Raw genomic sequence first — 23,326 nt, 5'->3', positions numbered from 1 at the left:
GCTGGAAAGTGCTTGGACGAAGTAGAAGGTGAGGTATTGCTGTCATTTCCCATGATTATTGTGGTGCTCTGAGAAAATATGCTACAGGCAACTTGGACCTATCCTTCCTAGGAATCTGTGATGTTGGACTCAAAGCAAATGAGTTCTTCCAAGTGCTGCATGTGAGCCCTAACAAGCGAGCCGATGATCTTAGCCCAGGATCTTTAAAGGAGTGCTCTGGAGATGGAAGGCACAGGCCCATATTCTCTTAACAAGCAAACACAGCCATGAAATACAGCTCTGCCTCATGCCATTTCAAAAAGTCCTTCTGCCAAAAGCTACTGTTCACCCAGCAGAGCTGGCAGAAGGGAACATGTGTCAGTACTAAACCACTTTTTTTGCAGCATCTGCTGACTTAGCCTGAAGTGCCAATGCAGGGATTTGAGTTAACTTTCCAACTCTGCAGTAATAACGGCTGAGGCACATGTTCTTGCAACTTGGCTCTGAGCACGCTAACTCCCACCCAAGGGAGGAGAGGACCACCAGGATCAGGAGCACCAGAGACTGCACTGCAGATCAGCTGGCATTCACCTGCCTTGCTCTTCAGCTTCTTCACCCAAACTGACACTACTGAAGACATTGGCCAGACTCTCCTTATAAAACATTTCATTATAATTTAAGCTTTGATACCGACACATGTAAAGTGGGCCTAATTCTTTCAGCAATCAGTATTACTTAATTTAGCAATCCAACAGCACAAAAAAGATTGAAGCAAAGGCTGGAATTTGAACAAGTGTGTTTACACTAGACATTTGCACCACTTGAAGCAGAACACTTAAAACCGATTCAGCTGAGCCACTGCCACATTTCTGACAAGCCCAGAATTTCCTCCTCCCAGACTGATGGGACAGATTACCTTCATCTCTTTGTAAATCAAAACACCAAAGAACTGTGTACACTGTAGTCAAAGCTTCACCTGCATTTCTTATAGACATACCCAAACTTGCTTTTCCAGTGGGTACCTCAGCGCCCAGTGCAACTCCCTCCCAGCAGCAAGTGTCTCGGCGAGCAGACTTCATGGAGAAGTTGCAGCCTCCCCTCTAGCAGCACTGTCAGCTTACCCGAGGGAAGAGAAAAACGTGGGTGTTTTAGTATCCCAGGAATTATGCAACTCCACTCTTCACCTGATCTATACCCAGGAGAAAAATCCCCCTTGATAATTTGCAAACATCAAGAAACAGGGAGCTGTCAGAAATCCAATTTGTGTGCATGTGAGTGCTACACGTGCGCACCTCAGAAACTATCGTGTGCCATCCAGCTATCTGCTAATCTCCTTCCTTTTAACTCTGCGGATATAGGGTAACAGGGTATTAAAATGATGCAGCTAGATTACCAGAGCAGGCAGCATGCAACACCTCCATTTCTAGGTGTGCAATTGCCTGCAATTCAGATAGTGCACCCTCCCCAAGACACTGGCAAAATATGCATTTGCTTTGCAGAACATCAAGAAACAGAGAGGCAATAAATTCTCCTCTCCACTCTTCCTACTAAGAGATAAATGACTTGGCAAGTTGAGTGATTAAAAAAAACAATATAATATGTCATTAAGCTGCAACTAATACTAGTAGAGAATGGATAAGGGCCTGTTGATTAGAAATACTATCAACAGAAATGATATCAAGGAAAATCTAAGATACAGCATTGAAAGCATGCATGGAAAATAATACACTTTATGTTTCTCCTAAAAGTATGATTTCCAGCTATCACCTTTTATTGTTTTACTTGGCATGAACACTTTTCACCGTAAGAACTCTCTCCTCCATCAAGGATTTTATGAAGGAGACAACAAAAAGCATGTACCAACGAGACAGAGAGCCTCCAAGCTCCCTTTGGCAAAACATAGCTCCTCTCAGTCTTCGTTCAGAAAAAAATGCCAACTTGACTACAAAACACTACCAAACCTCAGTCCACAGCCTGCTTGCTCCTCATCCAAAGGCCATCTGAAGCAGTATCATGCCTGCATCTACTCTCTGGGCTTTGTTGAAACAAAATTCCTGTGCTGTCAACATCTTTTTCCCTAAGCTTCTTTCCAATCAAGGCCAAAATTTCATTTATTCAATTTCAAATAATATTATGGGATTCAGTAAGGCAGCAGAGGAATTACTGGGCTAGTGAAGTTGCTACGCTGCTTCACACAGAAAGCACTGTTCAGCTCCTACGAGAATTCAGCTCTGGTTGCAAGTGCCTCACCATCAAAGCAGAGAGCAAATACTTCTACTTATCTGTCAAACAGGAGTTACTTAGACATATTTCTGCACACTACGTTCTGCGCCTGGCCAAAGCTAATATCTTCAATATCAAGAACCTACTTCTATGAATGAGAGTGTTACTAGTGCTTCTACAGCCCATTCAAGCCATGGCCTCTTCCCAGAAACTGCCATCGGGGTGGTTAAGCAGTGGTGCTCGTATTTGCAGGGAAATAGCAGGACCTGGTGAAGGATTTGGAATTGCATTTCCTTCACTTAAATACAAAACAGGATTCATATTAGATAGGACAAATCTCTGGTGAGTTGCCATCTGAAGACGGAAGTTCTCCTGCCCTGCACCTCTGAGTAGCTTCATGGATTTCCAATGGGAAAGCAGCTTGAAGAAGAAAAGCATAAATTCAGTTCTAAGCTAATCTGTCTTCTGATCCCTAAACACCATTCACGTTTCATTTGTGACTGGCCATTAAGACAGAAATCTCTACCTGTTTTCTGAGTTTATTCCATTCCCAGCTCAGCAAAGTTTTACCCCAGCTGAGAACTTGGGCCCTTACCAGAAGGCGAGCACTAATATAACTTTGACTGCTGCAAACTGTAAAGCAGTGCCTTGATCTGATTCACATTTGGGGGCATTATATCATAAAGTGCAACACAATCTCAAAGACTGACAAGCTTTTATACAAACTGTAGATTGTATAAATGCAGATGAATCACTTCCCAAGCCTTTACAAAAGATCTGTTTGCCCTCAAAGAAACAGGTTTCTATTCTTCTAAAGGCTCCAGGGATAGTGGAAGCTTGCATTTTCTCCTCTTTCTGTAAGAAAAGGCCTCCACAGTGGAAGCCCCTTTTTGAATGACTGTGCCGCAGCCATCTGCAAACTGCCTATCCCCAAAACTCCGTCTGAGAAAGGAAATTCTGTGAAAGGGACAGGAATTGGAAAGGGAGCTACAGCAAGGATGAATGCATGCTGAGAAACAACAGAAAACTTGAAAGCATGTTCCTGTAACAAATGCTATTTAAAAGGTGTGATACCAAGATGGAAGCTGATGCAGATATTAAACATAGCTATCTTAGAAACCTCAGTTCTGTGAATTAAAGGGAAAACTTGAGGTCAGACCACGTAACTGGAAGCAGGATTTGGCTAAAGGCCAGTATTTTTCTTAAGGACAGTGCTCTGAGACTACAGCTGTGACACTGTTAACCCAGACTATGAGAATAGTACGGGCAGATTTTTGCTGAAAGTAATCTCACCACTGAGCTCAGACTCAGGTTTGAAAATCCATTCAAATCCCACAAGTTTGACTGCAAAATGATTCAGCACGTGGGAAAACACACATCCTCTCTGTGTGGGATTTACCTGGGATGCTGCCTGGAGTTCGTTCTTTCTTTTTTCCCTTCCTCAAATTTAACCTGTTTATATTTCCAGAAACTAAAGCTAAAGAGCAGAGTTATCACAATTTTCCAACATCACAAGGAAAAGCACAGGAATCTGCCTTTCTCCAAGCTAACAGGCCAGAGCTTCATGAAATGTCCACATTTTCATTCAGTTTACTATATCCATAAAACACCATTTATGCTGAAAAGGTCCAAGTTTCAAATATTGCCCAAATCAAAGGAAGGGTCTCATGTGCTAGTAACTTCTTTGCAGATAACACGCCTGAAATGGGAGGCGAGTCCCCTAAAATGAGGGGCACCAACTTCCTGGAACACTAATGGCACGTGCTGGATGCGCCTAAAACTGTATGAGGCACAGATGTAACACAGAAATGCAGCTCGAAAGGCTGTGGGATCCCAGGTCCACAAACCCTGCTCAGCGCGGCGTCGCAAGCAAAGCAGAGGGAAGGGAGAGCCCAGAGGGAGAGCCTCTGAGGTGCGCTTCCAGCAGCCGCAGCTGGCCTGAGTTTTACTCCATGCCAGGAAGCAGCTCCGCTCTCACAGATGGCTGCTGTTAGCAAGCACTGACACCCACCACGGAGCAAGTGGGCATGCAATATTAATAGCATCAATGAGAAAATTATGAGCCTACATCAAAGCCTTGGAAGCTGTTTTTATGACATTTGGCTTTAAAACTAAGTGCAAAGGAAAAGGTATTACACTCAGCTAGGCACGCTTAGAGGACTTTTTTTAAACTGTGATTCGCCAATTTGCACACCCACCCATCCACCCCCTGAATGATCCTTTAAGGATGGGAAAAAGCTACTGTCAGCTATAACTCAGCAAATCACAAGTTACATGAAGAAATAAAACCAACGCTGCTCTGAAATTCAGTCTGTTAGAGAAGCCAGAGCTCTCCCAGCTAACAGCTGGGAAGCTGTGCTGCGCCTGTGTTACTCCTGCGATGCAGTCATCCCCTTGGAATCTCGGTCCTCTGATTCTGCTGGAATTAGAGATGCAAACCAGCAACACAACTGAAGCCATACAAACTCATTTGATAGAATTTTTCTAATAACAGGCAATGATAAAAGAGCATAATGAATTAATCTAATTTGGAAATCTCCTCTCCCCCATTAAAATGTTCAGGCATTGGACAAAAATGCACATGGCCTGTTTTCCTCAACAGAGGCAGCACAGCTGAAACACACGTAAGGATGCTGTCAGCAAGGCAGCATCTGTAAGAGGACTCCTGGACTTTGGGATACAATGAATCAGGGACTATTACAGAGCACAGAAACGTTACCGTGAGGATACAGCAGCTATTATTGGTGTTCCTCTATCGACTGGAACAGGGGCTGCTCAGCCACGGCCGTCTCCGCAGCCTCGTGTGAGCCCCTTGGCCTGCTGGGCAGACACGTGGGCACGGACCTGTGCCCACACCAGTGTGCCCCACTCTCCACTGGCCACCCCATGTAAAGCACAGTGTCCATCATAGTCCCGTCCACCTGACAGTCGGGGGGCGGGGGGGAGGAGGGTGAATATCACCTCCAGCTTCTAGGACACGCTCTGTCGCTTCAATGCTCTGAACAGCCATAGACAGCGACACATCGCTAACAGCGAAGCCTTAATACAATTCCAGATCCATTTCTTTGATAGCTCCTCCACTACAATATCCTCCCACAACGAGGGCCTGACATCTTTTAAGTAGTCTGCTGAGACACTACAACCTGATGACTCAACCTAGTCATTCTTTTTAAACTGCAAGAGACCAGGGAGCTGCACAGTAAACTACAACTGGCGCCGTCCTCTTGGAGCAGGTGAAGGATGAAATTAGCCACCAATACGTCTGCTCTGTTTTCTCTGCTCAGCTAACCGGCTTCCTTCTGAAGACTGTCTTCTACTTGCTATTTGGGCAAAATAGGATCAAACCCAATCCCATCTTCCGCATGTGCAGCCTGCCCGACTTTGCTGGCGCTCAGGCCAGACAGTTTGAAATTACATCACTGGCATCTTGATGCGGCTTAGATGGCATCACCTCAGGTTACATAGGAACAGAGGCCTGGGAGAGACCTGCTGGGTCACAGAGCACAGTCCCTGCTGTCCAGGCAACCACGTTACTTAATGCCTTTATAAATGAATCAAAAATAGTTACGAACCATACTTCATCAGGCACACCCCAGGCTGGCCACGAATGATATATTGTCACGTAAACTGACTCAGGAAAAAGTACAAAGACACATCCAAGACAAATTAGAGGCTGCAGAAAGCAAGGAGACAACTTAATCTAACGGCTGGGCTGTGGGTCAGCCAGCAGGAGAGCTGGGTCCTGACGCTGCTCTTGTGCTGACCCATCCTACATGTAGTGGCCTTGCTCAGTCCCCCGGGCTCCTCTGGGCAAGACCAAGAGAATGACACGGTTCTTCCTTTATAGATTGCTTTTAGCTCTACAGATAAAAAAAAAAAAGATACACGTACCAACTATTTTTATCCACTCAATCTCCCCAACAGGTTTTAAAGCCCATTTAAAATCCCTCTTTTGCAATTCAGTCTGTGGATAATTTGCTTCCTGCGTCTCCGTAAAGTTTAACCTGTCAGAGCCTGGCAAAGGTGTAATTTCATCCCCAGGCTCCTCTGACTTGTGACTCAGGAGCTTCTCTTTGTGGATAAAGTATCAAAGCAGTATCTCTGAGACAACAGCCCTTTGCCTCTCACAGCCCATGCATTATTCTCTCTAAACACCGACTAGTTTAACAGGCCAGAATCAGAACTCTTTCTCTCTCCTCCTCTCTCCCCCCTCATGCACACTTTAAGAGGGAGCAAACATAGATAAGAGCAGCAGCCAGAGACACAGACAGAGACAGAGAAGAGGTTTTATCCCACAGGCAGAGGATTACTGCATCATGATGTAATGACCTTGCTCAGAAAAGAAAAAGGTTACTTACATGACAGCATGAGTTGTAGAAATACCAGCTCCTTTCCAGAATGGGGTAAAACAATGTCCATTTAAAGTTATGCTGGAGAAAATGTAAAACATTTGTCCAGTGAACTGGAGAGAAAAAGAGCAAACTTCAGCCTAACTGGCCCAGATGTAATCTCTCTCCAGACAGACATAAAACATAGAACCAAACAAGCAGGAATGCTGTTCAGGTAAGTGGGCATGGAAAGGAGAGGCCATTCTGCTTCCTATACATTTGCATCTTTAAACATCCAAGAGTCCCCACTGCCCTCAACATAAGTGAGGAACAAAAATAGCCTTTTGTGATTCATTTCAGGTGCAAAATACTTCAGAGCCAGCCCATTACATTCCCCTCAAGGAACATTTTGCTTTTTTTTTTTTTTTTTTTTTTCCTGTATATGAGGCAATCCCATAGAGGAATAACTTCAGGCCAGGCTTGTCTTCTTGGTTTAGACCATGTTTAGTTCAGCAAAGCCTTGGCCACAAATAAAACTCCAAAGCTGAATTAACCACTTATGTGACTACAGGTTCCTCAATTAACTTGTTTCTAATGAATTCTCAAATTCTATGAAATTCATACATATAGCATTTACCATTTAAAATATTTTAAAGAACCCTAACATTAGTTTTCCAGTACAGCATGCTTATGGCACTACTCAGCATTCGTCCCTCACTCTTGTTACCCTGCTAAGGTAAAGTGTCTGTTAATAAAGTCAGTATTTACCCACACGTACTAGAGTCGTGTAAGTAATACAGATTTTCCATGTAAAATCATGCTTCCAACAGGAAATAAGAGACATTTGGCAAATGCTGGCCTGCCAAGGGCAACTTCTATAACTTCTGTTTCCAAGACAGCGAAGCCTTCCAGTTTCCCCACATAGTTCCAGCGGTGAATGCTGAGCTTGTCTGATAAGTTTTCCAAGTCCCCTGGAAATCCTACAGTAGACACAGAAAGCTCTGAGACCGAACTGGCACCAGATGCTTTAGAAAACAAGCAAATTTCATTTTCTTACAGGCCTATGAGAACGCCAAAATGGTTTATTTGTCAGCACAGGAACATTCACTCCTCCAGGAACATGAATATTCTGTTGAAGTTGTTATAAAATGAGCCTCTTCGAAGCAAACACTGTGCCAAGCGATCAGATTACAGTACCCTCTACTCTTGTATACAACAAGAGAGGCATTTTCTATAGCAGACCAACAGCAGAGACAGCCTGAAGACTAGAGCATCCAGCACACTGTAGCAAACTCCAGCCTTTCAAGAAGGCGCCCGAAGCGTCTCCCTGCAAGCTCTGAGACTCCACGCAAAGGCAAATTCCACATCATGTGTCTATTGCAGTGTTTCCCCTCAATCAACTACGAAAAACTGTATTAGCCATACATCAAAACTGCATTGCAGCTAGAGCTGCCAATTACTTATGGCAAAAAGGGAGGCTGATTCATTTGACTGTTATGTGGGCCTTGGCTGGAGTTTTCCCAAAACGGTACAAGAAAAAAAAAAAAAAAACTCAGTGAACCTCCTCCTCATTCCCACCCCTTCCTCCCCTCAGAAACATAGTCAAGAGGCCTGTGCTTGCAAAATCAACATTTCCTGGAGGGTTCTTTCTCCAAATTACTCCTTTTCTAAATAGAGACAAAACACACAGCAACTGAAAATGCATTTGCATGATATATACGCATACACCCCCCCAACACATACAAGTGAAATGCAATGCAAAGTCTCTAAAAAGCCTTTAAATCCCCAGTCTCCAAGGAGCCCCTGCATCTTCCATTATAAATCATGCTGTGCTACGTGGCCACCTGCATACGGTGTTAGTAGCTACGTGAAGACATTCAGCCCAGCAACGCGCCTGCAATGGTGGCGGAGCAGAGCTGGGGCTTGTCTTTTGCTCAAAACAGTACCAACACACGGTTTCTGCTACACACACAAGCACATCCTGAACACAAATTCTTTCACAAGCTTGGTGTATCAGATGGTTTTAACACTGAACACATCACAAATATCAGTTCATCACTCAGCATGCCCCTCCTGTGGCATATGTGTTTCGAATGAGCCTTGCAGCCTCGGGGTGGCCGGGCTTTGCTCTTGCTAGCACTGCCAGATGGAAGTACTGCGCTCTGCTTTGGAAAAGGACACACAAAACAACGTTCCACAGTAAACTGTCCTCATCAGTCACTGTGGACCCAAATAGGATCCACAGGCCTAGATTTGCAAGGTCCAAGCAACACCAGCAATACTGTTCCCCACGGTGCGTTCAGGGTGCAAAAATTCAATCATTTGCTTCTAACTGATGCCACCCATTGCTGGCTCTGCCAACACCCTACTGACGAGCTCAAGCACTTTCACTTCACTCCTGGTTTTCCAGCCGTCTTGGGTCAGCCACGTGAACCGACACAGGCAGGGACTGTCCTTAGCACTGTACTTGATAATCGTCAGCCAGGCACCCAGACCTCCTGGAACAGTCAGACCCTGCCTTAGCACATCTTTTTTTTTTTTTTTTTTTTTTTTCTCCATGCCTTATTTTTAGCCATCTAGAGTAAACCTCTAAAAACAACTTTGACAGAATAGATGTGCTTTGAGCTCCTCAGAGAGCAGAACTCACCAAGTGCAGAAAAATGCTTCAGCCATGTGCCTACTGCTCACAGCCTTCTGGCATCAACACTCAACATTCAAGTGAGTGCACCGGGAAGGAGCCTCAGCCAGCCTGGGCTACCCTTTCTGCAGCACCAGGGCCTGCTGTGTGGGACACGGCCAGCTCCATGGGTCACAGTGTAGTGTCTCATCAACACCACAAGGTACATCTGAGCACATGTGCAAGGCAACTTCTAGGTAACAAATCCACCAACAAAATCCATCAGCCAACCAAGAGTTTTTGCTTTGGAGGCAGTTTGTAAAATGAAAGAGCACAATTTTTCCCTCTCCTTGCCCAAAAGCAAATTCTACTGTAGCCTGACTTTGAGATTATCCTCACTAGACACTGCTTCCTGGTGAGCATACGCCGCTGTAACTCTCCAGGTATAATTTCTGTCCTGCAATGCAAGTGATTGTATTCAGGATACCTGCTCTAATGGATGCATTCATCAAAGAGAGAGAATAGGCTCTCCGCATGGAGCATCATGCCCCTTCAGCTGCACCCACGAGGCCAAACTCTGTCTTTCTGCTGGGGATCGGTGACATAAACACAACAAACTGCAGCTCAAAAAGCATTAACGAATCATGTAGCTGACCTCTCGCATCATCTACAGAGTGGAAACTTCATCCACATGCTGTTCCTAAAGGAACTTGCTAAATAAGTAGAAAGACAACTTACCACACCAAGGAATCAAAATGGGGAAACCCCCTCATGCCCAGTTCCCTATTGCCTTTCCCTATGACATAATGGAGCCTGGTCCCACCCAAAGTGTCCAGAGTGCTCTACAGGCCATAGGAAAAGACAGGACCATGCCCTGAGGAACAAGCTGGCCCAAAGCTGTCACCGCCTGCATTACAGACTGTGGCTATAGGAAGGAAATGCCCTGCTTAGACCCTTTGGAGACACTTCACTTCAGAAGAACACAGTGATGCTTGGAGCACTGGCATTTCAGTATCACTATAGCCTGCAAAAAGAGGGTCCAGGACACAATTCCTGGGCATGAAGTGTCAGTACACTGTGGATTAAGGATATGGCTCCATTCTCAGCTCACATGTTCTGAAATGCTCAATGTCATTTATGTCATTAGAAAGGAGGGCTCTGTGTTTCCCAGGTGTGGGGAACTATAGAAAGAAACAGCAAATGCAGAGTAGCACAGAGAGAAGGTGTGGGGCAGGAGTGAAAGGAGAAGACTGTTCCCACAAATTGCCACTCCAGAGAGTTCCCCAAATTACCCCATCTTTTTCTGGGTCATCCAAGGAGACTCCTCAGCATAAAACAAATCAGGGAGCAAATTTTTACCTCTTCAGTCCTTCTTTCTTTCTAGAAATCTCACCTCCTCCTGACTTCCCAGAGGGTCTGCAATGAAGAGGAGAGAGCACAGAGGGCATGACTAACAGAGACCATATCCCTAGGAAATAAATAACCAGGGTGCCAACCTGAGCAGGCTTGGCTCATTAAAAAGATCAAACGAGGATGTAAGCAACTCTTTTCTGGAGCAGGCAGACATCATTTCAGTTGTTGAAATATTCATGCCCAATAGGAGCTGTGGTATCAATGTCTGTTCCTGATACAAACAAACCTGAGCTCAAAGTACGACAATCTGTGTTCTACAGAGTGAAATCACAATTAAAAACATTTTTCAAGCTTCCATTTCTACAAACACATATTTGACAGCTTTTCTAGTGACACTACAAGAGCATCCCAAATCCAAGTCCAACATGCATGCATGAGTGGGAGACAGAAAAAGCAGCGTTAGCAAGTGCCCAGGATTTTAATTTTGCAACTTGCTTTCTTCCCTCCCAGGTTTACCATGCAGCAGCTGCCCCATGCTGCATCTGGACTGTGGCTGCTTGCACCTGATAAATATGAGCTGGCATCTGGGCACTGCAGGTCGAATCAAAATTCACTGCAGAGAAGTGCTGGAAAATTTCAGATCTGGAGCATTTTCTCCTTCACAGTAGGGAATACAGAAGGAGGAGGAAACAGAAAATGGAAAACATTTGGTCTTTCACTACCCAAGAGACACACACAGGAGCACTTTCCAGTGTCCTTCCCAAATAAACCACAGTGACTTACTCATGCCAGCACAGTGCAGGGACTGGGGAGACCCAGGAGCCCTGGGCAGGGCTGCTGTCCCCGCACTGCACTGCCTGGTGAGACAAGCACGCTCCAGGTGACACGAGAAGAGAGTGTTTCTGTACTTCCCTAGTCACGTGCAGCCAACTGTGCACGCACACACGCTGCAAAGCAATGGTGAACCTATTAAGGTGCCAGAGCATTTTCAGCACTCAAGGATTAGAAAGGAAATGAAAACGTTCAGGCTCTAGTCTAGAGTCTGTGCTATATTGCAGTATTGAAATGGCAGTTTGTTTCAGGTTCATGAGGGATCTAAGGCTGGACAAAAATGACGTTGCAGTATGCTGTTAGGAAAACCTAATACATGATTGTGCAGCAAGCTGGACCAAAGCACAGCTATCACTAGCCCACGTGCCAGTTATCACTTTCAGGAGTCAAGAGCTTATAACTGATCATTTGCATCCATGTCTCTGAGAAAACACATTTTTGTCCTTAGGATTACGATGAAACATTTGAAACATTTCCCTAACGCTCTGAACAGACAGAGGAAGAGGTCTGGGGTTCCAGACTGCCTTAATTTGCTTCTGATAACAATAAAAAAAGTACATCAGCAGCGACAGAGTAAAGGAGGCGCATCCAAACTTAACTTTGCCACTTCCCACCTTCAGAACCCATACACTGTGCTGAATCTCAGCATCCTGCACCTGCACTAGGTGGAGAGCCACGCACTGTCAACCAGCGCTGTCTCGCGGAAGCGATGCAGACTACTTGAACTGTGGAGCCGACAGTAAAGACACTAGCACAGGGAAGTGCTTTGCTCTGGGTCAGTCAAGAGTCAGCTGCACCTGTCAGTATGTTACTAGATAAAAAATCCAGAGGTGCACCTGGCCCAGAGCTCTGCAAACCAGGTTGCAGGTTGCTGGTGGCAAATGCTGACAAGAAGATCCTTCTGACCCGGCAGCCAAAAAGCCTGTAGTACTTGGAGGCCTGTCCGTCTCCTGCTCAGCACCTCCTGGGGTCAAGAGTGCCAGTAACTGGGGGACTCAAGGCAGCACCATCAGGATGAGAGGCTTCATGGCCAACCGGGTGGAAGCCTCGCTGCCAGCCCCAAGTAGGTACCCACCCACCACGTCCCAGCTTGTCTGCTCGAGGAGGTGAGGGCTAGCTCAGGAAACACAGCAGGCCAGCTTGTACTCAGATACTGCCAGGGCTAAGCTGCACCTGTCCAATTTAACATGCAAAATAAAAAGTCCCTTTGCTGTCCCCAGCAGACTACACCCCACACTTGCTATCAGCTGCACACTAACCACAGCTGTCAGTGTTCACCTCTGTCACCAGTCACATCAGGAAGAGATCTGCAAAGCCCAAAGTGCTAAGACAAACTGCTAACAAACCACAGATAGTTTTGTCATATTTTCCCATTATAGAAGTACCTCTTGGAGCAGGAGACACTCTTGGAGTGGGTCTGACACAAGATGCGCACATCAGCATCTGCGCCTACCCAGGCCCAGTGACAGCTACCAATTACTCTTTATCCTAATATCATTCTCTCTTGAGTATCAGGCAAATCAAAATAAATACAAAAGAAAAAGAAAGACTCATGCCTTGATCCCATGTCATCTCAACCCATTCCAATACTCACTGGCACTAGCTACTCACAGAAGTCACAACATTTTTGGGTAAATAAAAGGGAACATACCAAATTTGTCCGGCTTTATAAAGGCACCAATACTATATTGCACCTGACATTACCTTGCTCTTCTGCTCTTAGTTTGGATTAGGCCTAGACACATGGTATAAAGGATCCTGATGTCTTACTGTGCATTTGTGTCTGTTTATATTGTGTTTCTTCTAAGACTGCTTAACCCATAGGCTAATTTTATCCTAGCGTTACTGAAGATTTGAAGATACTAACTTCTTAAAAATTTATCATGTTTGGCAGGCAGGGAGAGAAAGGAGACCCTCCCAGACTGCCTCCTGAGGAAACGCTGCAGCACCACTCGCAAGGAAAGGAGCTGTTAGAAAGGGTCCCGTCCACAGCAAAAGCATCTTCAAAGCTTCTCTCTGATCAGGCAGTAGAGAATCCAAGCACAAGACACAAAACCCTAGGAAATCGGGCTTCATGAGCTTTGCTGCTCACAGAACTACTTACTATCTTTCCTACCAATGTCTCTTGAACTCCCTTGTGCCATTTTGCTCACCATTCTCAGAGTTGCTTCATATGTGAAAAGTTTACTACAAAACATTCCTGCCCAGGGGAGGCCTCAATTCTCTCTCCTCTGAAGTTATTGGAAACAATAGTTTATTTTCATCTCTACAGAAATCTTTGCTTAAACTAGCTCAGAAATCTACTTTCCCACCCCTTTTATCCTCTTGCGCTACTTGCCTTCTAGAAATGTGGTATGTCACCGGCTTCCCCTTTTGATGACACCTCTTAGAGCTATATGGTTTTAGCTTCAGCAGAACCATCTGCTGATGGGCTCCTTCCTGGCCACGTAACCCTATGGAAGTATTCTCAAATTCTATACCCCACCCCACCTCTTTTTAAAGTTAATCTAGCAGTATTTCCTGTGAACACTATAAGCTGTAATTATTTGCGCTTGAAAGATAAAAGACCCAAGACAGTTGCAAGTGGAAAGCACTAAGTAAACACAAAATAGTATTAGTGAGCAGAAAGGTAGGTAAAAGTCAGTTTGTTTTTCTCTCTTCTCTGTCACTACTCTCTTCACCCATTTCTCTGTTCCCTCTGCCCATGAAATATCTGGGAGAAAATCTTCAAACAACCTTTGCAGGAGCTAAGGCAGTTAATGAAAGAAGACAACACAAGCAGCTCTTGGCTACCACCCACCATAGCAAGGAAGAGAAATTAGATCTCAAACCAGGTAGGCACAGGCTGACAGCAGCACTAACATCCCAAAGTCACAAGCAGCCTGTCCAGAGAGGGATCAGAAGCCAGATCTGCAAGTGTCTCCTCTGTGACCTGTTCTGTCCAGACATGGCTAAAATGAGAGTGGAGCTGAAGGCAGATCTGAAAGACTTCCAACTACCAGGCTGTTTTGGATCCCAGATAACTGGCAACTCTAGGAAAATTTGGATCCAGCATCACCATTAACCTATGTAAAGAAAGTCAAGAGAAAGCCTGTACGCAAAGGGAACAGGGACAGAAATGGGACTGTCACCACAAACCAGCTCTCTTCCAGGAGCAAAAGCTGCCAGGCCAGGAGATGGCTAACTCAGGAGATAGGCTGGTTATGGCAAACATCATGCTACAGACCTGAACTTGTCTCACCTGTCCTTATAGCTCTATATATGAGTTACAAAGAAATATTAGGAGAAGGCAAAGACTCTTGTGTTGAGCTTTCTTTTCTAGACCTTGCAGACTAGCTCTAAACAGACTCAGGACACCTCAGCTAATTTAGATCTGGGCTTCCACATGCTTTTAAGCATCGAGTTTTGGTCAGGCCCTTACAGAGAAACCGCCCAGCAAATGATGTGCTCAGGAGAGGTAAAAGCCTGTCATCAGCCAAGAGCAAAATGCCTGCTGACTTCAACAGGACCAGAACTTCACCTACACAGTCTCATCGGGCTCGTTAGTCTGAAGGTTGCCAGACCCCTGTCAGACATCCGCTGTGAAAAGCTATCGGGCCCGTGCCAAAGCCCCAAGGAGGACGAGAGGCGACCAGAGGGTTCACGGCCCGCGACACGGGAGCAGCCCGCCCCGGGCGCTGCTGCCACAGCTGCCTCCGAAACTGTTGCTGCCGCAAGCGGTAGCCTACGAGGCTGGAAACTTAATCCTGTAACAGGAGCTCGGGGCACGCAGGAGCACTGCCGAGGCTCGCTCTCGGTTATCCGGAGCGACCCGGGGGAGAAAGGGCAGCCGGCGGGTCGCGGCTGCGAGCGAGCCCTCCCCCTGCACGGCCTGCAGCCCGCCGCCGCTATGATCCCCCAGCCCTCGCCGCCCGCCTCCGCGGGGCCGCCGGCACGGCGCGGCGCGGCGCGGCACGGCACGGCGCGGCGGCCTCCTCCCCGGCCTGCTCCTGCGCTGCCTCCTCGCAGCCGTCCCCGGCTCCCCCTCCCCGCCCCGGAGAAGGGGGACTCACCCGGGAGGAGGAGCCACGCGAGGAGGCTCCGTCGCTCCATCCCCTCCGGCCGCGCTGCCCGCGGCGGGCGGGCGGGCGGGCCGGCAGGTAGCCGCCTCCCCTCCGGGCGCCCCGCTCAGCGCCGCCGGAGCGGGCTCGCCCCGCGGGGCGACGCGGAGCGGCCCCCCCGGCAGCCGGCGCTCTCGGCACAGCGCCGCCCTCCGCGGGGCGCGGGCCCGGGCGACGCCGCGCTCGCGGCCGCCCGCCGAAGCCTCCGCGCAGGCCCGCCGGGCGCCCGCCGCCGCGGGCAGGGGCGGCCCCGCGCCCCGCCGCAGGCCGCCCGCTCCGAAGCCGTCGCGTTTCCCGTGCGAGCCCCCTCCGCCCCTCGCGCTAAACGCGCCGCCGCATCGACGGCGGGGTTCGGGGCGGCGCCGGCAGAACCGGCACCTGGAAACTCTCGGACTGGCCAGGGGAGGGGGCGCCCGCGCCCGCCGCCGCGCAGGGAGGCGCGGGGCAGCCAGGCGCCGCGCCGGGCCCCTCCTCGCTCGGCCGGCGTGCGGGGCCGGGACAAAGGCGCAGGCCGGCGCGGCGCGGGGGCGGGCGGCGGGGCCCCTGCGGGGGCGGCGGGGCCGCGCCGTCAGCGCAGCGTTACGAAAAGCGCAGCTATTAATAGCGCGGCGCCTCCCGCGGCCCCGCAGCAGCGCAGCCTCGCGCGCCGCAGCCCGCGGAGCCGATACCCCCGCAGCGCCGCGGCGCCCCGGCCCCGGGGCCGCGTCCCGGCTTGCCCGCGGCCGCGCAGCTCGGCGCCCTCCCCCGCGCAGAGCACGCGGCCGTCACCCAGGAACGCAGGTGTCGCCGGCGGCGCGGCGCGGCGCGGCCCCCCGCAGCCGCGGCTCCCGCAGCGCTGCGCGGCGGCGGGACGCGGCGCCTCGCCCCGCGCGGAGGAAGGCGTTACCTGCCGCTTGCGCCGTCATGCTGCGCCCGCCGTCCCCCTCCGCGGGCGCGGGCTCGCGCCGCCGCCGCCGCGCGCGCCCCCCCGCAGCCCATCTGCCGCCCGCCCGCCCGTCCCCCCGCGGCGCCGCCGCGCGCCAATCGCCGCGCGAGCCGCCGCGCGCGCCGCCGCTCCCCGGGCCCTGGCGTCACCGCCTCGCGCGCCGCCCATTGGCCGAGGCCGCGCAGGGCGGGGCGGCGCCCGGATCGTGCGGTTCGGGGGCCGCGGCGCCCCCTCGCCGCCGCCCGCGCGCCCGTCACCGAGGGCCGCGCCGCGGCGATGCCGAGGCCGAGGCCGCCGCGCCAGGAGGGCGCTTGCCCGCGCGGATCCCCAGCCGCGCCAGGAAAATCCGCGGAGGCGCTTTGTTGCCCTCCTGCCCCTGGGGTCTGGCATTGCCCTTGCCAGGCAGGGCCATGCCTCGCCCCCGGGTTTCCCCAGCCAGAGCCCGAGTCCTACATCTCAGGGCAGACCCTTGTCTGATAACGGTGGCCTCATACTCGCACTGTTCCTAGGAAAAAAGAAGAAAAAAAATGCCCGTAGCAGCCTGATGAGGTCTGCAGCCTGGGCAAGGCAGTCGCGGCCCCTCCAGCAGCGCCGGCTTTAACCTGGCCCCAGCGGCGCCCGCCCGAGGGAGGCCGGCCTGGCGCTGCTGCCCATCTTCGACCTTTCATGTTTTTCCTGGGGGAGAGGCACAAGTACAGTTTAATAATACATTGTACTGCAGGCCATGGGCAAGAAAGGAAGAACGCCTTTTGCCAGCTGCTATTGCCGAAGTTTAGGCAAGTCACGTGTAAGCGCCCTACAGGAGACAGCACACCCTCCCAGCCCTGCCACACAGCACCTGATCTTCACTGACCGCAGGCAGTCACATCATGGCCTCACAGCTCACCCGAGACAGGTTCTCCAAAAGCAGAAGCACGCTGAGTCACCGAATCAATACTGACGTGGAGGAGCAGCCCCTACTGAATCACTGCCATCGCTTCCTAGTGCGCACAGAGGTCTCACGAAGGTTTTCTTTCCAAATCCGTCACTCACTCAGCTGACAGGCTCCAGAGTGATCACCGTCAGGCTCTGGAGGAAATTCACCATGTTATTTCCATCCCCCAAAGAACTACAACCGTGGATAGCTGACTGTTGGTATCCTCTACCGTTAGCACCAGCCTTGCAAGCCAGCTATTCCTTGACAAGAGAAGAGGAGACTCCTTTCCAAGTTCTGCGGGAAACAGAACTTCCACCACATGCGCCTGGATGCAAACCATCCTCTTGCTGGAACAGGTGGACAAGCAGTACCCAGCCATCTCCAGAGTGATAAGTATATGTATTCCTGATCACTTCATTCACAGAATCATGGTTTATTTACCAGCCCCAATTTTCTGAAGCATCAGACACATGGAGAAATGCACTGTGCTCAGTCGTCTGAAGGATGGAGGCATTAAGGAAAAGGCCTAGACAGAGCACTAAGTCATGCAATTAGAGATATGAGGACCAAAGTGTGGGTGAATCACTTTCATTCATTTTAAGAAATCCAACTAAAATGGAGTTAGATGATAAGCATTAAAAGAAAACAACAGGCCCTCGAACACACAAAGCCTGGTGCCTTGGATTATGCCCGAGTATGTCAAAAGCTGAGCCAGAGCACATGAAGGAAGGAGTTTTGTCTTCTGTTCATCTCTGAAAGAATGCAAACAACTGAGACTGCAAGCAGCAAAAAGAGAAAAAAAGCAAGAGATCAGATCCCCTAGTTTTAATCTGCTCCAAAGTTACCAATCCCTTCAAGTCAAGGAAATCACTCAAACATTAACTATGAATAGTGCTTTTTTTTTCCCCTTGAAAACTGCAGAGGCTTAACAGTCTCTCCCATTAGGGTTGGCTTTTGGAGTCTATAAAACCCTTTGCTGCTGAATTTGCAATATTTGGGTCACCCTGTATTCTCCAGCCACCTTTAAGCTGCTGAACAGAAGCTGGCTCTCCCTTGCCTGACACTTCCTGGATAAGGGGACAAGGAGACGAAGCAAAGGCTAAGGACAGACGGGAGAAATCGCTCAGGAAGATCCTCACCAACCATACATGAGGTTGACTCACTGCAAGCTAGAGGGGCTCCTGGGCGCACACACTGCATGTGGAAAGGTACGTTGACAAAGGGAATGCCATTCGTGGTGCATGGATGGGCAAAAAGTCTTTCACTCTCGGGGAGCGACTTCACAGCCACAGCATCCATGCGGCCCAGAGGCCCTGGGGTTTGGCAGCGCAGGCTGGACTCGCTCCACGGGTCTGACACCTGGGACAGGCCTGCGGAGTCTTGCTTAGCCTGATCCGGCCCCAGAGCTGGACAGGACACCAGCTTCCTCCCCACAGGGAGGAGACACAAATTCCCTGCTAGATGTCGATCTCACATGATAGTCACACGGGTATCAAAGCTAGTTTAAAACGCTTTGAGCAACAAGCTCGCACATTGAGCTTTCAGAGCCTGCATATCCACGGGGCCCGGTCTCCCAAAACACAGCAGGTGTGTGAGCCAGCCACACTGAGTGCAGAGCTTCCCTGAACCTCACTTCTTGCCAGAAATCAGGTCTCTAGGCCACACAAGTTCATGGGGTGACATAAGCCACAAGGTTCCAAGGACTAGGTGAAAAAAAGATAGAGAAAGCTGAGGCAAGCACCATTCCTTGCACCAGGGCCTGTGACAGCCCCACAATCACTCTGCCAAAGTAACCTCAGAAGCTGCCATAACTGAAGCCAATGTTTAATACTTTAGCAGGTAGAAGTGACCAGGCTAGCCAAGGTGACACCATGGTCAGCCCCCAACAGCTCTTTTCTTGTGACGGGGGGGGGGGGGGGAGGGCTGTATCAGGACCACCCTACTGTAATGTCCCTTTACACTGGGCCATGTCCAAGCACCAAGGCACTTTGTAGGGACATTAGCAGCCAAGACTGGCCCACAGGCAACTCCTCCCTGGAGCTGCAGCTCCATGGAAGTCAAGGTCAGGCAGCCAACACAGCAAAGCAAGAAAGAAAAATAAAGTCTGAGCAGTCAGTCTTCTAAAAAATGCTTGAGGACTTCTAAAGACAAAAGCAATGTAACCTCACCTTTTAAATCTAATCTGATAGACTCCACCAGACAGACTGCAGTGCTGTACACTCTCAGTGCCTGAAACTGCCAGCACCCTTCCATGTGTAAGAGGGGCGTGCAAGGCTAAATACCTCAATAAGAGACAGCAAGCACCAGGAGTTTCCAGAAACTGAACATATAGTTAAACTGAGATGTCCAGGAAGCAAAGAGAAGAGCCTTCCTTGAGTAAAAAGAGGAGTCCCTTCTAAGAGTTGACTGAAGTTGTTTTCCGGGACTGAGTCCACTTTAGTATTGCTTTCGGAGGGAATGTGGTTAAGCAGAGCAGGAATTCAGGAAAGCTCTGTAGCCAGGGAGCAGCGGGAAGCCTTGGTCAGCCCTATTCAGGATGCAGCCTTAATGGGATATATTGTTCCAGGACCCAAATATACACCTTAGTGACAGCTGAAGGTGACTGAACAAATCACTCTCTGGCTTCAGCAAGGCAGTAAGGCGGATGCATTCTCCATCCATGAGAGAACTGGTTCTGCAGCATTTATCACACCTCGCTGGCAAACAGGACATAATCTGAACAGTACAGCAGGACTGTTAATTGAGTGTCTGTAGGTTTTCATGGGGAAGTGGGGGAGTAAAGATCCTGTTAATCTACTCTACCTAGCAGTAGCTGCCAGAGTTCACCCTGCAGATAGTTGTCTGTGTTAATTCTAGCTCTCATCCCCAGTAAAATAAAACCCCAAGAAAGCATCTCCCTGATCTGGTTCCCAATGGCTGTCAGGATTATGCCACCCCACAGCTTTCTGCTGGTTCAGGACACACACACATGGCTTCGGAGGGCTCTTGCTCCTTGCCGTGCCAGTGCTACTTAGCCAAAAGCACGGTGGGTTTGCAGCCTTCACCAGGCCACCAGCTCCGCTGCAGCACGGAGGGCTCCAAGGAGGAATGCAGCCAGAGAGTTCCATGGGCTGGTGAGGGAGCACTGGGGGGGAAGAGGCACACAGAGGGATGCTGAAAGCCAACTATTAAATCTGGGGGCCAAGGTGGCCCATGAGGTCATGGCTACCAGCACTGCACCTATTCACTGTGGGCTGAGCATCTGCTGGGAGCTGAGGGCTGCCTATTTGCCTGAGGTTCAGACCTTCCCGAGCAGCTCTGAATCAGGCTGGTTGTCGTGACAACCCACATAGCAGCAGCTCCAGATACCTAAATAATGAGGTTGTCACAAAAAGGAGCCCCTCCACCAGGAATGTTTAAGGGATCATTAATGTATTTGATGCAGTGCATGAGCAGAAGAGGTACAGGGACCATCTGGCAATGCTGGAGCACATCAACAGTCTCCCTTGAAAAAAGGAGCTTCGTTGGATAGGAACCACCTAACAACACATAGCAATGGGAACCAGGCAGACTGTCTGTCAGCAGCAAGGGGATCCCAACTGCTTAGTGGGAGGTCTGATACCTACAGAGATCCAGGCAGAGACCAAGCAAGAAGAGCATGAGTGCAGCACAGGAAGAATGACTCCAGCCCTGAGTGGCAAAGGTGCTGAGGGGCTTCCCTGAGCACAGGGCCAGCAACACAGCCCAAGGCAGGTAGCATGGTGAGTCTGACACGTAGGGGCCCTCCCAGCATGCCACTACCCTCCCCTGCTGCTGCAGAGTAAACTGAGGCACTGACTTACCCTGAATGCAAGTAACTTCTGGAAATATTTAGATCAGTTTCCCTCCCTGATGCCACCAGGCACTGAAGAATTGGAAACCTGGCAAAGGAACTAGTAGCAAGGGCAGCTCATTCAACAAGACCTCCCAGCTGCTCCATCCTAAGGACCCAATCAGCCCAGATGGCAGCAGAGCAAGATAGGACACCTCCCCTCATCACTGAAGGAGATGGAGTCTACAGGATCATGCACAGACCCAAACAGTGCCTTCTCTCCAATCTGCGTGTCCAGACTGCTCACCCTGGGAAGCTTTTTGTCTTCTTCTCCAAGCATTCTTTACTTTGTCCTGCTTATGGGTTTCAGCCATAAGCTGGTCTCAAAGTCAGATTTCTACCACTGACTGCAGTAAATAGCAGTTTGGGGTGCTGCAGTCAAACTTTCATGGACCATCGTCATATCAGAGCTCAAAAAGATTATTGCGCAGCTGCTGACCACCAGAGACCATTCCCAAGAAGAGAATGCCACATTCACTTCAAGAATGCGCTTTCAAAAAGACTTTTCTGCAATATGATGAAGTCTGATTTTTTTCCAAGAGGAAATGGAAGTTACCTCTGTAGATAACTATTAATCTTGCAGCAAGTAATTGACAGATTATTTCCTCTATTTCATCTTCATCTGATTTTTAAAAAATAACTACTGTAGAAGTTTGCTGAGTCAGTGTAAGAAATTTATTAATAAGTCTTCACATTAAGAGCAGCTGTACTTTCATTTTGGTTTATATTTTTACCTCAAATCATAACTTTCATGCTCAAAGCAAATTCAGCTGTGGATTTTACTGAGATATATACAAGAATATTAACACATGCCAATTAAATACCAATCAACTGCTAATGACTGTTTGGCACATTTCTTAATATAGGATTGCTACACCTCATTAAGGTGTTGCTGAATCTTCACAACTCTTGTAAACAATCACAACCACTATATAACTCCTCTCCAGAAACTAGTAAAACTGAATGCACTGCTCTTCCACTTCATGCATGTGTGTGATGGAAAATTTAAAGCTTAAACAGATAAAATTGATTAAATGCAACAGGCATACTATCAGTATAATATTATGCACTGGGCTAACAAATCCTGACTCTCTCAGAAAGGAAGAAAGTGATGAGAGTATCTGCAAGGAGATCCCTACCCTGGGAGAGGTTTTCAGAAGAGGGAAACTATGAGGCAATACTTCTTAAGTAGGTACTGTGAAATATTGCCTGATCTGTAGTTAGTGATTTTCCCCTCAGAGAGGCCCATACAGCCCGGCAGCATTGCTCCTCCAGTTTTTGCAGGGGAAACTGAGGCAGAATTGATGCAGTAGCTCAGGGCTACACAACAGATCGGTGGTGGCTGTGCACTAACCTCCAAACAACATCGCTTCCCACAGAACCACAATGTCACTCCTATGTCTCTGGGAAACTGCAGTTTAAGTCATCTTCCAACTGCAGTAGCAGGACTAACAGTTCAAAAGTTTTGAGCCCTAGTTTAACACAGTTTGCAGACAGGACATAGTGTAGCTTCCGGCACAAACGTGAACAGGATTCAGAAATTCAAGAGAGCCCCATAAAGTCCAACACTGCCTGGTTTGCCTTCAAAGCCCTCCCATCCTCCTTCAGCAGGAGCCTTGCCACATTCAACTAGCACATGTGCAACAACCACCAACCTGCTCACTGAATTTCATCCCTTAGGTATTTATCTCAACCTGTTCTCAGGCTTCAGAAAACCCAAGATTTACCCCACCTATCTCACCACCACAGAACACTTGCCAGGCTTGATAGTATCAGAGAAAAAACAAACTTTGAGTAAATGGAAAGACCTAGACTTGCACCCATGTGTGCCAAGAGACGCTCCTGGCTCCGTAATTATTCTGCTTTATTTGTGGCGGATGCTGTTGGCAATGCAGTGCTGGCTAGGAGCTCCAGTCACACAACACAGGGCCCAGCCACCATGCTGCACAGCTCGTGACAACCCCCACCACAGGACAAGCCCCGCTGGCCACAGGCATTCAGCCCCGTGGGACACCCCAGGAGCGGCATGGCCCTGGGCACCGAAGTCTGCCCAGGGCAGATTGAGAACTCACCAAAAACTGCAGCCTGCAGCAGCTGGGCTCTGCCAGTTTCCCAAAGCTCTCCCCAGTCTGCTGATCCTCAGAGCCAGCCCCTGGCCTAGCTTGCACCCTGTTGCAAGGGTGCTGCTGTCGGAAGTCAAGAGG

General features: G+C 49.2%; 1 protein-coding gene across 2 annotated transcripts in view; it reads right to left on the bottom strand.

The window, feature by feature from the left end:
* Nucleotides 1-16,395, bottom strand: part of PAK3 (p21 (RAC1) activated kinase 3) — a 71,631-nt gene extending 55,236 nt beyond the window's left edge. For both annotated transcript variants that reach the window (XM_062584436.1, XM_062584437.1), the window contains exon 1: nucleotides 16,318-16,395. The gene's annotated coding sequence lies outside the window, so the exon portion shown is untranslated. The remainder of the gene's footprint in view (nucleotides 1-16,317) is intronic.
* Nucleotides 16,396-23,326: the final 6,931 nt, after the last annotated feature.

The sequence above is a fragment of the Rhea pennata genome, chromosome 11, assembly GCF_028389875.1.
Source record: "Rhea pennata isolate bPtePen1 chromosome 11, bPtePen1.pri, whole genome shotgun sequence".
NCBI lineage: Eukaryota > Metazoa > Chordata > Aves > Rheiformes > Rheidae > Rhea > Rhea pennata.
The sequence above is the reverse complement of the archived record's forward strand: the minus strand, read 5'-3'. Positions and strand labels throughout refer to the sequence as shown.